Consider the following 12,378-nt stretch of genomic DNA (forward strand, 5'->3'; position numbering starts at 1 on the left):
CCAGCCACAATCAACAAACCTTAACTCCTCCCCTAGACAGTTATATAATATAAATAAAATATAGTAACTTTTCCTAGTACAATTCCAAGCATATAGGCTACTTCATTACGCCAATATTTTCGCTCTTCCACCTCCCCCTACAAACACACCCCAGATACACTGGGTGATATGTTGAAGACGGTTCCAGTACAAATTATGTTGTTATCACTCCCAACCCATAATCCCTCAGTGGCAGTTTTTAAATAGTTTAAAACATTCCAAATACAGTTTCGGTCATGGTGATAGGCCTACATTCCCACCCCAAACTCCCAGCCGCTTCCCAGGAATAATTAAATACTTTAACATTTTTCAAACACAATTCTGGTCTAAGCAAAACCCCCACTATCCCCTGAACCACAACTCCCAACCCCACTCTCCCACAATGGACGTTTTTTCCTTGGAGGCATCGTGATGTAGTTGAACACAGTAACGGTAAACAGCGTGTGTATGTTCACACAGGAATGGATGTCTGTAATGAGAAAATCCAAGAGACCGATACATAGCTGGATATGGTTAAAGTACTTTGCTAAATGTGTAATTGAATAGGTGTCATATTGGTTAATGAATAAAATATGTATATCTATATCTATATTTCCCCAAACGCCTTGCTGAGGATAATTCAAATACTGTAAAACTTTTGTAGTATATATTTTACAATGCGATAGCCTACAACCCTGAGCCCTAGCAAAAATGTGACATCACAAACCACCCCCCGCCCCCACCTCTCCCACAAAAACCCCAGGAGTCGGGGGAATTTTTTTTAATGTAGTTTAAAACCTTCCGGGTACAATTGCCATCATTTTGATACCCCATACGTATGGTTACGTGCAGAAACAGAAATTTGTATAACGAACAAACATCGAAAGTGGGGGTTTTGACCACATTTTGGTCCCTAACTTGGATCCTAGGTGGCGGATGATGTTGAAATATAGCTTAGAACATTCCCGGTACAATAGCGGTCATTTTGATACCCCATATGTAAGATTATGTGCAGTAACAAAATTTTGTATAACGAACAAACAGACAAACAAACAAACAGACAAACTCTCTCACTTATAATATAGATACATTTTAAAGTACACAGTATAACACCTAATTTAAATTTTTAGGCATGATGGTGTCATAAAAATTAAATATTTTTAACACATGGATAAGATAGTTGATTGACCTAGACAATACTAAAATCTCGGAGAAAAAGGAATACAGATAACAGTGATGCGCTCCATTTAATGTGAGGAGCAATAATGAAAGAGACAAAAATCATATATTTTACATTCGTGTGACCATACGATGACGTCACAATGTCCGGTTAACCATATTGATTAATGATCCGATATCTACAACTCATCACCTTCCAGAACATGTAAGTAAAAAAAAGTTTACCTCGTAGTTTAGAATCTATGATTGTTTAAAAAAAGGCATAATTTTGACGAATTTTTGAATTTTTTCATTAAAAACACGCACAAATTGTACAATTCGACGTGCTCGTATGACGTAATTTTAAGTCTAAATTGTTTTAAAAGTTGATAAAATTACTATAAAAGGCTGAAAAAACATAATTCACGCAAAAAAGATGTTTTTAGCGCTACGTGCGGACCACGCGCGTAAGATTGTTCGCGCGCGTGGGAATTTTTGACATGCTCAAAATGTCATGATCAGCGTAGAAAGTTGATTAGAAATTAATTTTGCGCATTTTAAATTTTAAATGCGCGTGCGCGCGTAACTTCGTGTAAAACATGCCATTTTTAGTGGACAAAAAGTTAGCGCAAGATATAAATTAAACTTTTGCTAAGTTTCAATTTAAATTGTTATATGGTTTTCAATCTATGTTAAATACGCGAAATTCATAAAATCGCGCGTAAGTCACGTTGCGCATTTCTGAGGTCATTCACAATAGGAGGTGCACAACTTCACGTGAATGCCCATATGTAGAAAAAGTTATGAAATGTTATATTTTCACGTTTTTGAGATACGCGAGACACAAAAATGGAGGAGAAATGCACGTGTGCACGTAAACTTCTTGTAAAACATGCCATTTTTAATCCATAGAAAGTTTGCCCTTGATATGACTTAAATATTCACCAAGTGTCAATACAAAATGACTTTTATTTTTTATCCTATGATCAATCAATGAAATTCATAAAATCGCGCGTAAGTCACGTTGCGCAACTCTGACGTCATTAAAAAATAGGAGGTGCACAACTTCACGTAAATGTCCATATGATGACAAAGTTATGAAATGTTATGTGTACAAGTTTTTGAGATACGCGAGACACAAAAATGGAGGAGAAAGAAAGAAGAATAATACTAGACATGAAACTCGTCACTTTGACGAGTTAGTTATCCGCACCACGATAAACGCCACGTGCACGTCATACGTTGGAATATTGCACACAGATAAAGATTATGGCATTATGACAAGAACTGAAGAATATGATATGCTGTTAGTGCTGAATTCTGTCAATTTTGTGTCATATAGTATATACATGCAAACACTACAGTATAATCTGTATACATATTACATACAGTGTAGAATAGGTGAAATTACGGGACCCGCCATTTATTCCAATTTTTAACATGGCGACGGTATCAAAATGAAACACTTAGATAGCAATTTCAGAAGGAAATTATCTTAGGAACAACATATTAACGTGTAGAAGAAATTTGAATACGTAAAATATAGATGCGCACCCTTTTAAATGTGATGAACTATTACGCAAAATATGAAAATACGACTTTTTTTATTCAACTGGCCATATGATGACGTCACAACATCCGATTGGCAAAATGTTTACATGAATTCGTATCTACAATCCAATAGCTTCCAGAAAACGTTTTAATCGTGATTATCACATTTTATTCTTCCGAGCTATTACAGAATAAAATTTACTGTAAAGATGAAATTAATGACCCACGTAATTGAAATTCTTAGGCATGATGACGTCATAAAAATTAAAATATTTTTATCTCATGCTAAAGAAAGTTGATTGACCTACACAATATATAAATGTAGGAGAAAAAGGAATACAGATAAGCGTGATGCGCTCCATTGAATGTGATGAGCAATAACGAAAGAGACAAAAATCCTATATTTTACATTCGTGTGGCCATACGATGACGTCACAATGTTTTTTTAGCCTTATCGATGCATGATCCGTTATCTACAACTCATCAACTTCTAGATTTTGTAATAAAAATAAACGGTTCACGGTTTACTTTAGAAACTATGACTGTTTAAAAAAAGACAACATTTTGACGATTTTTTAAGCTTTTTCATAAAAAACGCGCATGAAATGTTTAATTCAACGTGTTCGTATGGCGTTATTTAAATTGGAAAAGGTCTAAATTGTTTTCAAAATTACTAGGAAAGGCTTGAAAAATATAATTCAAGAGAAAAAAATATGTTTTTAACGCTACGTGCGCACCGCGTGCGTAAAAAATTGCGCGCCCGTGGGAATTTTTGACATGTTCAAAATGACAAGAAACGCATAAAAAGTTGATTAGAAATTAATTTTGCGCATTTTGAAATTTTAAATGCGCGTGCGCGTGTAACTTCTTGTGAAACATGCCATTTTTAATCCGTAGAAAGTTTGCCCCTGATATGACTTAAATTTTGTCAAAGTGTCAATACTAAATGACTTTTGGTTTTTAATCTATGATCAATCATTGAAATTCATAAAATTGCGCGTAAGTCACGTTGCGCAACTATGACGTCATTCAAAAATAGGAGGTGCACAACTTCACGTAAATGCCCATATGTTGTCAAAGTTAAGAAATGTTATGTTTACACATTTTAGAGAAACGCGATCCACAAAAAGGAAGGATGGAAAGAAGAATAATACAGAAAAAAACTGTTGATCTCATACAATCACAAGGAGTTATCCGCTTGGTATACCAAGCGGATAACTAATAAAGAAAAAAAAAAAAAAGATCCAGGACGATTACAAGGAGTTATCCGCTACTAAGCGGATAACTAACTAGACATGAAACTCGTCACTTTGACAAACGAAAGAAAGAAATAAGAAAAAAAAGTAACAGGACGATTACAAGGAGTTATCCGCTACTAAGCGGATAACTAATAACATAGAAAAACTAGATTTGAACTCGTCACTTTGACGAGTTCGGGTTATCCGCGCGACAAACGCCACATGCACATACTTTAAACTATATGAACTTCGACAATTATTATGCCAATGAACTGAATTGTACCTATTTTGTAGCATACAGCATATTACAGTGTTTACAGAATACACTGTAAGTTATATACAGTGTAGCATAGACGAAATTACGAGACCCATCTTTTAAATCCAATTATTAACACGATGACGTCATCAAATTGGCATATAAAGATAACAATTTTAGAAGATAATTATCTAAATAATTACATTAATACAAATTTGAAGAATTTTGGGCACGTGAAAGTGAGATGCGCTCTCGTTTAAACGCAATGAACTTTTACGCAAGAGATGAAAATATGACCTTTTTAATTCAACTGCCCATATAATGACGTCACAACATCTGATTGGCAAAATATTCACATGAATTTGTATCTACAATCCAATAGCTTCCAGAAAACGTTTTAATCATGATTATCACTTTTTATTCTGACGAGCTATAACAGATTGAAACTTACTGTAAAGATGAAAATAGGTGAACCACGTTATTTACATATTTAGACATTATGACGTCATAAAAATTAAAATATTTTTAAATCATGCGAAAGATAGTTGATTGACCTAGACAGTATTAAAATATATGAGGAAATGGAATACGTATAAGCGATATGCGCTCTATTTAATATAATGAGCAATAGCGAAACAGTCAAAAATCCAATATTTTACATTCGTGTGGCCATACGATGACGTCATAACATCCGAGGGGTAAATATTCTGCATGAATTCATATCTACAACATATCTGCTTACATATTAAATTTAAAAAATTGGGGGTAACGGTTGATCCTGAGGAGCTATAATAGATTCAAAGTAGGCATCTTTTTAAAATGACTAGGAAAGACTGTAAAATTATAATTCAAGAGAAAAACACATGATTTTTATGCTCCGTGCGCACCTTACGCGTAATTTTTTTCGCGCGCGTGGGAATTTTTGACATGCTCAAAATGTCATGATCAGCGTAGAAAGTTGATTAGAAATAAATTTTGCGCATTTTGAAATTTTAAATGCGCGTGTGCGCGTAACTTCTTGTAAAACAGGCCATTTTTAATCCATAGAAAATTGACCCATGATATGAATTATAATTTTATTAAGTTTCATGAAACAATATTTGTTGGTTCTAAAGTTATGATCAGTTATAGAAATTCATAAAATCGCGCGTAACTTACGCAACGCGGATCTGACATCGTCCAAAAGCTTGGCTGCACATCTACACTTCAATGTCAATCTTTTTACCAAGTTATACAAAGTTATGTTCACAAGCAATAGAGATATGCTGGTCACAAAAATCCGGGAAAGAAAGAAGAACTAGACATGAAACTCGTCACTTTGACGAGTTAGTTATCCGCACAACGACAAACGCCACGTGCACGTCATACGTTGGAATATTGCACACAGATAAAGATTATGGCATTATGACAAGAACTGAAGAATATGATATGCTGTTAGTGCTGAATTCTGTCAATTTTGTGTCATATAGTATACATGCAAACAGTTTAATCTGTATACATACAATACAGTGTAGAATAGGTGAAATTACGGGACCCGCCATTTATTCAAATTTTTAACATGGCGACGGTATCAAAATGAAACACTTAAATAGCAATTTCAGAAGGAAATTATCTCAGGAACAACATATTAACGTGTAGAAGAAATTTGAATACGTAAAATATAGATGCGCACCCTTTTAAATGTGATGAACTATTACGCAAAATATGAAAATACCACTTTTTTTATTCAACTGGCAATATGATGACGTCACAACATCCGATTGGCAAAATGTTTACATGAATTCGTATCTACAATCCTATAGCTTCCAGAAAACGTTTTAATCGTGATTATCACGTTTTATTCTTACGAGCTATAACAGATTAAAATTTATTGTAAAGATGAATTTAATGACCCACTTAATTTAAATTGTTTGGCATGATGACGTCATAAATATTAAAATATTTTAACTCAAGTGTAAGATAGTTGATTGACCTAGACAATATTAAAATCTCGGAGAAAAAGGAATACAGATAAGCGTGATGCGCTCCATTGAATGTGATGAGCAATAACGAAAGAGACAAAAATCCTATATTTTACATTCGTGTGGCCATACGATAACGTCAAAATGTTCGGTAAGCCATATTGATTCATGATCCGATATCTACAACTCATCAACTTCCAGAATATGTAATTAAAACAAAGTTCACCTCGTAGTTTAGAATCTATGACTTTTTTAAAAAAGGCATTATTTTGAAGAATTTTTTAACTTTTTCATTAAAAATGCGCGCAAATTGTACAATTCGACGTGCTCGTATGACGTAATTTTAAATCCAAATTGTTAAAAAATTGGTAAAATTACTATAAAAAGCTGGAAAAACATAATTCATGCAAAAAAAACATGTCTTTAGCGCTACGTGCGCACCGCGCGTGTAAAATTTTTCGCGCGCGTGGGAATTTTTGACATGCTCAAAATGTCATGATCAGCGTAGAAAGTTGATTAGAAATTAATTTTGCGCATTTTGAAATTTTAAATGCGCGTGCGCGCGTAACTTCTTGTAAAACATGCCATTTTTAATCCACAAAAAGTTTGCCCTTGATATGACTTAAATTTTCACTAAGTGTCAAAACAAAATTATGCTTGGTTTTTAGTCTATGATCAATCATAAAAAATCATAAAATCGCGCGTAAGTCACGTTGCGCAACTCTGACGTCATTCAAAAATAGGAGGTGCACAACTTCACGTAAATGTCCATATGCAGACAAAGTTATGAAATGTTATGTTTACAAGTTTTTGAGATACGTGAGCCACAAAAATGAGGGAGAAAGAAAGAAGAAGAAAAACTAGACATGAAACTCGTCACTTTGACGAGTTAGTTATCCGCACGACAAACGCCACGAGCACGTCATGCGTTTGAATATTGCACACAGAAAAAGATTATGGCATTATGACCTGAAGAAGAATATGATTATGTTATTATTGCTGAATTCTGTTATTTTGTGTCATATAGTATACACAGTATAATCTGTATACATCACATACAGTGTAGAATAGGTGAAATTACGGGACCCGCTATTTATTACAATTTTTAACATGTTGACGGTTTCAAAATGAAACCCGAAGGTAGCAATTTCGGAAGGAAATTATCTCAGCAACAACATATTACCGTGTAGAAGAAATTTAAATACGTGAAATATTAATGCGCGCTCTTTTAAATGTAATGAAATATAACGCAAAAGATGAAAATACGACTTTTTTTATTTAACTGGCCATATGATGATGTCACAACATTCGATTGGCACAATTTTCACATGATTTCGTATCTACAATACAATAGCTTCCAGAAAACGTTTTAATCGTGATTATCACATTTCATTCTTACGAGCTATAACAGATTAAAATTTACTGTAAAGATGAAATTAATGACCAACGTAATTTAAATTTTTAGGCATGATGACGTCATAAAAATTAAAATATTTTTAACTCATGCGAAAGACAGTTGATTGACCTAGACAATATCAAAATCGGGGTGAAAATGGAAAACGGATAAGTGTAGATGCGCTCTATTAAATGTGATGAGCTATGACGAAAGATACAAAAATCCTAAATTTTGTATTCGCGTGGCCATACAGTGACGTCACAATGTCCGGTTAGCCATATTAATGCATGATCCGATATTTACAACTCATCAACTTCCAGAATATGCAATAAAAATAACTTTCACCGTTTGGTTTAGAAACTACGACTGTTTAAAAAAAGGTATAATTTTGACAAATTTTGACAAATTTTTGAACTTTTTCATCAAAAACGCACATAAATTATCCAATTCGACGTGCCCGTATGACGTGATTTTAAGTCGAAAATGTTTAGAAATTGGTAAAATGACTAAAAAAGGGTGGAAAAACATAAATCACGGAAAAAAAATTGTTTTCAACGCTACGTGTGCACCGCACGCGTAAAAAAATGCGCACGCGTGGGAATTTTTGACATGCTCAAAATGACATGAAACGCGTAGAAAGTTGATTAGAAATTGATTTTTCTCAATTTGAAATTTTAAACGCGCATGCGCGCGTAACTTCGTGTGAAACATGCCATTTTTTTCCCACAGTCAGTTAGCGCAAGATATAAATTAAACTTTTGTTAAGTTTCAATTTAAATTGTTATATGGTTTTCGATCTATATTAAATACGCGAAATTCGTAAAAACGCGCGTAAGTCATGTTGCGCAACTCTGTCGTCATTCACAATAGGAGGTGCACTATTTCACGTGAATGCCCACATGTTGACAAAGTTATAAAATGTTATGTTTACACGTTTTTGAGTTACGCGAGACACAAAATTGACAGAAAGAAAGAATAATACAGAAAAAAAAAAAGATGATTTCATACAGTTACAAGGAGTTATCCGCTGAATGCGGATAACTAAAAAGTAACAGGACGATTACAAGGAGTTATCCGCTGAATGCGGATAACTAATAACAAAGAAGATGAAAAAAAAGATATTTACAATCACATGGGTTATCCTGCAACTAAGTTGCGGATAACCAACTAGATTTGAACTCGTCACTTTGACGAGTTCGGGTTATCCGCGCAAACGCAACATGCACATACGCTTAAAATATATGAACGCCGAAAATTATTATGCCTTCCTATTACATGATTTAAATACGTTTACAGTGCTGAATTGTACCTATTTTGTAGCATACAACATATTACAGTATTTACAGAATACACTGTATATAACATATACAGTGTAGCATAGACGAAATTACAAGACCCATCTTTTAAATCCAATTATTAACACGATGACGTCATCAAATTGACATAAAGATAACTATTTTAGAAGATAATTATCTAAATAATTACATTAATACAAATTTGAAGAATTTTGGGCACGTAAAAGTGACATGCGCTCTCGTTTAAACGCAATGAACTTTTACGCAAGAAATGAAAATATGACTTATTGAATTCAACTGGCCATATGATAACGTCATGACATCAGATAGACAAAATTTGTATATGAATTCATATCTACAATTCAACAACTTCTATAATAAGTTTTAATCATGCGCGTCACTTTTTATTCTGACGAGTTATAACAGATTGAAGTTTACTGTAAAGATGAAAAGAAGTGACCCACGTTATTTACATTTTTAGACATGATGACGTCTGACGTCATAAAAATGAAAATATTTTTAACTCATGCGAAAGATAGTTTATTGACAGAGACAATACTAAAATCTCGGAGGAAATTGAATACGTATAAGCAAGATGCGCTCTGTTGAATGTGATGAGCAATAACGAAAGAGACAAAAATCCTATATTTTACATTCGTGTGGCCATACGATGACATCATAACATCCGAGAGGTAAAAATTCTGCATGAATTCATATCTACAATTTACCTTCTTACATAATAAGTAAAAAAAATTGGGGGTCACCTTTGATCCTGAAGAGCTATAATAGATTAAAAATAGGCATAATTTTGACAATATTTTGTCACTTTTGCAACTAAAATGCGCGCAAATGGTCTAAATCAACGTGTTCGTATGACGTCATTTTAATTTGAAATGATGTCAATCTTTTTTAAAATGACTAGGAAAGACTGTTAGACCAGTCGTATTTGAGGTGTAGGTGTCACTTTTTGCAGAATTTACTTCATGTACTTTTTCTGGGGTAATTTTGGCTGTAGAATACGAATATGAATGTTGATCGCGACGGGGAGGGGGCGTTTTTGAGATATGAAGGGTCAAAGGTCAAATTAGGTCAAATAAGTCATTTTATGAAGAGGAAATCGTTTAGATATGTTAAATGCAACAGAAATGTGTTGTCTAGTTGATATAGTCCAAATAAACATCATATCCAAAATTTATCGAAATCGGACACCGGAAAGTGGGTTAATTGGCATAAATTCAAAATGGCCGCCATTTACCATTTGAAGTTCCCATATCTCCTCAACGGTTGGTTTTAGACCACCTAAGTGCATTACGAGTAAATATAAATGTGACATTAAACTTTCAAACTAGCATATTTAAATTACCATATGACGTAACTATGACGTCATAAGGTAGTTGTGACGTCATATATTATGTTATAACTGCTTAAATGACATTATCCTATGCTAAAAAAAATGTAGAAACCGCAGGAAAACAATTTTCTAACATTTTCCTGTTGAAATGAACATGATACGGTCAGACATCAAAAAGGTTAATTAGCATAAATTCAGAATAGCCGCTATATAAATGTGGTATTAAACTTTCCAATTAATATTTAAATTACCATATAACGTACCTATGACGTCATAAGTTAGTAAAGTATGATGTCAAAAGAATGCGCAATTGGCATATTCTAAGAAAAAATATGTTTTAAATCTCATGAAAATAGTAAAACATCCAGGTTAAGATCATCAACTGTGTATCCGCATGGGCTCTATCCATCCATATCTGGGAACACAGGTACTTTTTGTCGAGTCGGGGAATACTGTAAAAATCGTTGGCGTTCACTTCGTAGCCTCAGCGCCTAGAAAACCGCGACGTTCCATTGACCGCGAGTACGTCGGAGGGCTATTATGCATTCATTATTGCCAGCTATGCAACTATTAAACAATAGGTACGCACTTGTCTGGCGGTATCCCTTTGTACGAATCGTTCAACGTTGTGTCCAAACGCGTGATATCATATTCCATCCAGGGACCAAAATGTGTCGTAGTATTACTTTCCAGGCGAAGTTTACTGACGGTTACGTTATGTACTGTGTATCGACGTATGCTACAGCAAAAACGAATTATGTTAATCTGATACGTTTGTAATGAGTTTAATGTCGTTTATTTCCACCCTTACCTAAAAGCCATCCTAAATCTGGAGGGGCGAAGCAAATTTGGTTAAATGACACCTCTAGATGGCCGGAAATGGTATACTCTCGCACATAACATTCATGATAAATAGCACCTCTAATTAGTCGGAAAAGACACTCTCATGCAGCATGCTACCAATGAGCAAAACGATCGTATTCGTACCTTTTTTGATCATTCACTTGCGTTCAAGTTCAATGTGAACGTACGTACGTCTAGGGGAATCCCCAAAAAAAGCACTTTGTGTGAGAAGGCAAATTCAATGCTTATTATAGCTCTACCTATATTTATTTACAGCAATTTGAAGAAATTAAATATTAATCAATCTTCTAATAGTAACCCACACTCTAATAATAGTAACCCTCCTTTTAATAGTAATAGTGTAACCCAGTCAATAGTCAATCTATAATAATAACAACCCACTACTCTGATAGTAATAAGGAGATAATGCATGTTGATCTCGGGTGTGGGGAAGGATTGAGTGTTTTTGAGTTTATAAGTTAGTTAGATAGTTAGTTCTGTTCAAACAAATGTGTTTATCCGTACTGTTTTATTATTTTGCTATGAGCTGCTGACCGGAATAGTTGGGGTGGGTTACTATTTTCAAGTAATAGTAACCCACTACTCTAATAGTAATCCCCTTCTAGTAGTAACCCACCCTAAAAAACAATCAAAGAATAATATAATAACCCAGGGTTACAATTAGAAGATTTACGGTATACTTTATGCATGCTGACTGCCGTGATCTAAACAATATAGGTACGTACGCTATTGTCTGGCGGTGTCCTTTGTACGAATCGTTCGTGCCCCAGCTCACTTTATGAGTACGATACACGCATCAATATCATGTTACATCCAGGGATTTCAGGTGAAAATCGGCAATTCATTTGCAACTCGTAAATTTACAGACACGTATCGCTCGACATACGCTCATACAGTGAAGAAGGTATCGAGTTATTCACGAACGAATTTTTCAAATTAACCTTTTGTACTGTGTGTGTGGGGCACGTATTTGGAGGATTTTCAGAGATGAGGGTGAGGTATTGGGCATGTCGGGAATGGGGGTTCGCCCGAACCATAAAAACCCCTCTGGCTACGCGCCTGTACATATACATAGAAAATGCAATAGTTCATCATCAAAATACAGTATTACTATTATGGAATCAAACCACCATACACGCAAATTCCACATTTATCAGTTGGTCTTTGACATTTTAAACCATAATTATTATATGATGCTGGCTGTTTATTTTGTAGAATACATTTGGTATGATATAGCCATGTTTATTGGAATTATGTTGGTTCAGGGACAGAGAAACATTGTTTTATGTG

The sequence above is a fragment of the Antedon mediterranea genome, chromosome 4, assembly GCF_964355755.1.
Source record: "Antedon mediterranea chromosome 4, ecAntMedi1.1, whole genome shotgun sequence".
In the NCBI taxonomy this organism is placed as follows: domain Eukaryota; kingdom Metazoa; phylum Echinodermata; class Crinoidea; order Comatulida; family Antedonidae; genus Antedon; species Antedon mediterranea.